This window comes from Solea solea, chromosome 12, assembly GCF_958295425.1.
Source record: "Solea solea chromosome 12, fSolSol10.1, whole genome shotgun sequence".
NCBI lineage: Eukaryota > Metazoa > Chordata > Actinopteri > Pleuronectiformes > Soleidae > Solea > Solea solea.
Genome location: NC_081145.1, coordinates 15,121,388 through 15,126,890, shown reverse-complemented (window position 1 = coordinate 15,126,890; position 5,503 = coordinate 15,121,388).

Genomic DNA, 5,503 nt, shown 5'->3' with positions numbered 1-5,503 from the left:
TTTTTTTTTTTTTTCAAACCAATGTCAAATTGTTTCACACAAAGCTGATAAAACTACAGACTACTCTGTTTCTCTGTGTTTCTCAGTATAGTGTCACAGGGCAACAATTACGGGCTGCCGCACAGGTGAATTATTTTATGCAAAGAGAGATAGAGGCAAAAGCAACATTGTGCTGGTAAAGCAAGACGGCTACAAACAGGTTGGAGTATGATTGAAAACAAAGTTGTTTCAGAAGTGAATTCTACTGCTAAAAAAACTTATGCTGCTGCGTTTCTGTTCAAGGGCCCACACGGCAGATTTGAGGCTGGACACTCTAAACTGACCGTGGGTGTGAGTGTGAGGGGTTGTTTGTTTAAGTGTGTGGGCCCTGTGATGGACCGGTGACCTGTCCAGGTTATACCCCGCCTTTTGCCCTGTGTCAGATGGGATTGGCTCCAGTGGCCCCCACGACCCTCATGTGGAGGATAAAGCAGTAGACAATGAATGAATGAATTACATGTTAGCTTTTTGTTAAATCTCAGATCTACCCAAACCTGCTTGCCAAAACTGTCCCCCAGTGGAAGAAGGTCCTTCAGTGAAAAAAGTCTAGCATGCCTTTTGTCGGCATGACTTTAGTAAGTTGCCTTTGCCATGCCTTTCGACCCTGTGTCGGCTGGGATTGGCTCCAGCGGCCCTGTGGCCCTCATGTGGGAATGAAGTGGTAGACAATGAATAAATGTTTCCTTTCACAAAGACCAAAAAAGAGGCAGAACACCAACAACAACAAAACTGTTACACACTGGAGTTTGAAGCTAAATGAAAGGTCACACATTCTGTTATTCGAAACCCAAAACATACATTACGTAATTGTCTCCTTCGTAACAACATGCCAGAATCTACTGACAAATCCCTTTGTTTACATGGCAAATCTCTTTTCTCCTGATCTGGTCACTGTCTGGTCACTGCTCGGAGACCCGCAGGCATCTAACATGGTGAAAGGTGTCCGCTGAGGGGGTGACAGTTGGGTGTGTGTACTCAGCTGCAGACAAAACATCACTTAAGGAAACACGGGACACTTCCAGCTCATTTTCATGTACAACGCAAGCTCAAGCATTTCAGGTCTGAAGGCCTTGTGTCAGTGAAGCATTTGGCAGACGAAGCATGAGCTCATGGACGCCATCAGAGAGTATAGCTGTAGTCTGTGGGGACTGAGGCTCGCAACAGGAAAAGTGCAAAGGAAAGTGCAGACAGCTACTTCATGACTTAGATAGGATATGTGACAAAATCCCCTTAAAAAACGTCATGTTGTATAACGTTTGATGGGTAAACTGAACATTAACAAAACTCAGGGAAGTCAAGGGCAAGTCAGGGTTGTAGATTCCACTCTCCCAAAATATAAAAGCTTCACATTTTATGCCCTGCATTTAAGATGATCTGTTATGTTTTTCTTTTTCTACGGATTTTTTAATGCTGTTTCCCGTTATTAGATGTGTAAATCTCCACGCTAGCGTGTCAAGGAATACAGATAGTTTCACCCATAAACAATGTGTTTTTTATGCTTGTGAAAAGAACACATTGTTTTAAATGTCGTAACAGGCAATAAAAGTTGACCAACTATATAAAAAAAAAAGATGCTATGTTAAAATCAGCCATTTTATCCCATAAGAAAAGATGACTACATTCTCAGGTCACCAAACATTTTTGGTGGCCATCACAACATGGTTATATGTGGTCGGATTTGTTTCCCTTTCCTCCCTATGATATGCATCCACTTAAGCGCTATGGACGTCACAGTGTGTTCAGAGCTGCTTGTAACAACAAAGAAACTGCATGCTGAATTTTCATGAGTACACCCTTGGACTATATTCCCAAATGTGATTGATCCACTGTATACTCTGGCAAAAGACTGAGTCCAGAAGTGGTTGTTAATGTTTAAAATCTGTAAGTTATGGAGGGGCACACTTGTGTGCTTTGTGATTTTCTTTTGGTCAAGGTGGAGGCCCTGTATAATTGGTGCACTGTCTATCACCCTAAACCTGGAAAGATTTCATTGATTTAAGGCGAGGCAATAATAGGGATTTAATGTGAAGCCGATCGCTTACAGGTGAAAAGTGAACAATTTACATTAAGACTTTCACATTATTTTGTCAATCCAACACGTTTTTAGGCTTAAGTCTCATATTGTACAATTTCAAATGATAGGCATACGTTTCAGTTTTAAACTTAATTGCAAATTCTGTTCCAATGGACAGAAGTCTAGATTCATGAGGGGTTTCTTACAGAAAAGTGTATAAAAAAAGTTCATGGTTGGCTGGTTGTTCCAGTTTAATGTTAAGTGGCAGCAGTTGTATGAATACAAGTTGAATACAATACTGAAACTCTCTGCCTGTGCTGCATGCATTGTATGTGTCTGCCATCTATTGGACTTGTAAGAAACACCACTTGCCCTTAAAGGCACAATAAGAGAGCACTTTTTCACACAGGTGAATTTCTTTTCTTTTTTTTTCTTTTTTTTTAAAACATGCTCCTCATTTTTTGCCGTTTATTCAAAAATTGTATATTGCAAATAATGAATGAACCAAATGGGCATCCAGTTTTTTATCATCTCATATGTTAGGATATAAAGATTTTCAGTTACCTTTGTGAAACTCAAATGTACTGCAAAGATGAGAATCCCAGCAAGTTCTTTCACTACTAGTTGGTAATGCCCATCTAAAATGAAAAAGTTTGTGTTTATGGTAATAAGGCGCAGTGGTTTGTGAAATAGAGGAAAAAAAATGAATACCCCCAAATTTATTAAAAGAACTCACTTATATCCTATAACATGTGTTGCGGTGGGAGCCGGCGCATGGTGCCAGGAAAAAGAGGGAGTGGGTGAGTGCAGGAGTCGGCCGAGCACGTGCCTCCTGAGGTCCTCTGGTCTCTGTCTGGGACTAGCCTGCCTCACCAACCCCTGGGCTAGACTCTCATCAGCCCCATACCCTGTCTACTCTGAGGCAGACACCACCATGACCACTTGTATTGAGAGGCCTGACCGCCATTGTGCCACAGTAGAGTACACAAACAAACACTGCAGACACACACAGGTCTGATCCCCTGCCATTACGGCGACTCATCGAGCCCACTCGGCTTAGTCATACCATATACTGCAGTCTTCCTGTGCAAGCAGCTCCCTCATGGCTTTGGATGGAGAATCTGGCAGAAGACATTTGCTCATTTGTCCCCACACATGTATGTGGTTTGGTAACACTGTGAGGGACTGCTGCCCCAGCCATTCTTACAGTCCAGATTCCAGTCCAGCGTAATGTCCTCCCACACAGTCTGGCTATAAGGCTTTTTGTTGCTCATATTTCAGCTGTTTATGTTCTAACAATGTCTTTCCCGTGGATTTTGTTTTGCCGTATATGAACCGACCAAATATGTAGGCATTGTTTCATCTTGCAAAGTACTCAAACACAGTTTTACAGCATTTTTCCAACAGCAATCAAAACTGACACTGTCTGTATTTCGACAAACACTCCTGAAATAGCACACACACACACACACACACACACTGCATTTCTTATCCTCGTTTCATGTCGACCACAAAGCTGACCTGCTGGCCTCCATTTCCTTTGAAGAGGATATCTCCATTCAGTTGAGCCTTAAAATCCATCAAGCTCGCTGACTTGAGGACCTTGTGCATGCATCTCTTCCTCTATTGTCTTTGAAGCATTGGGAGACTTTGGCTGGGTCCACAGTGATGATTACAGTCTCATTGCAGGGCTGCTACTGACATGTGCTCAGCTCTCCTTCTGTCTGATGTTTCCCATGTTTGATGGAGAGAGTAGTTCTGGTTCACTGATAAGTGTAATTAGGAATGTGGTCTGCTGCCACCTTGTACACCTACCCCCCCACCCCCATAACATGTGCACGCACGTACACACACACACACACACACATACCACCACACACACCACATCATTCTGCCTAAAAGATTTACCACCAACTTCCAGCCAGACAAAGAAGACCACAAATAAAACATATCATGAGTATCATGAGGAAGTCCCAACTCTGAGGACAACCCATAATAGTGACTTAACTTCACTATACCATTTCCGTTGAGCAACAATAATTGTTCCCTGTGCTGATATGGAACTTTGAGCTTCTTGGACCAGTTGAACAAAGTAAACTAGCAAAGAAAGGTGGTTTATTGGCATGTATCTGTTTGTTAGCTGATATTTACATGATGACATTGCCGTTTTGGCTATGTTATTGCAGACAATGTTTTGATAACTAAAGTACATCGAGATACATGTCTGACTTAATGATCAGATGAAAACCTAACTCACATATTTACCTGTTCAGGACAATTTCAGTGTAAACTGTAGTGGTCAGTACACTGAGAGTAGTGTCACAGCTTAGAGGGCTGTAATTTGTCACAGCTATTGTATGTGAGGGCCTGCATTATTTTTTGAGAATTCATATATAACTAACCCATTTACAAAAAAATACATAGTTTTCATATTGTAGAGTATCAAATAACAGATAACCATGATAGTGTATGCATCAAATGTGTATATATTCCATATTGTTTTCCATTCCTGGTCCTCGGGGACTCCTTTCCTGCATGTTTTAGATGTTGCCCTGCTCCAACACACCTGATTCAAATCAGCTCGTCATCAACCTCTGCAAAAGGCTGGTAACGAGCCATTCATTTGAATCAGGTGTGCTGGAGCATGAGAAACCAAGTACATCTAGAGATCATTTTCAAATTGAACGACACCAGTAAGGTCCAACTCTGACCTTAAACTACAATTCAAACTTTAGCTTTCGACTTAACCATTTCATCAGAAATTAGGTTCTGCCTCATTAGGACCAGGTTTTGGTCTCCATGCCAGAAAAGGTTCTTACAAATACAAGTACACATGCGGGGATGCACACGCACACACACACACACACACATTCTCTAACCTATAAGGTGAGAAGACATGCTGTCACCGCTGATAACAACAGTGTTATATCCCTTTCAAGTAGATAAGGTTTAAGAACTGTTGCCATCCAACTATGGGTCTGCCAAAGCTCAAGAAGAACAAAAACTTGATTTGTGGTGTGTGGACACCCCTAATTGTTGGTTGGGGTGAGGTTGGTATAAGGAGAGTCAGTCCACATCCATAAAGGACCTTTCCATGTCAGAGTGCTGATTCTTGTCTGTGTGAAACTGATATTTGCTCCTTTTGACAGTGTTCAACAACCTTAATGGCAGGTATATGACTGCTAACCTTAATAAGATATTAATAAGACCTTAATAAAAAAACTAATTCTAACCTTAACCAAGTATTTTTTTAACACATAAACCTAAATCAGACAGTTCCACAACCTGTAAAGTATTATTTTTATCAAGTTGATGAATGTCTGATTTACCCATTCACTCATGCTTATATTGGTCATAATGTTGTTCAACTGTGAAATATGAACGTAACAACACTTGAGGTTAAAAAACTAAATCTGACTGGTTTTACAGTGTAGAAATAAAAAATACAAA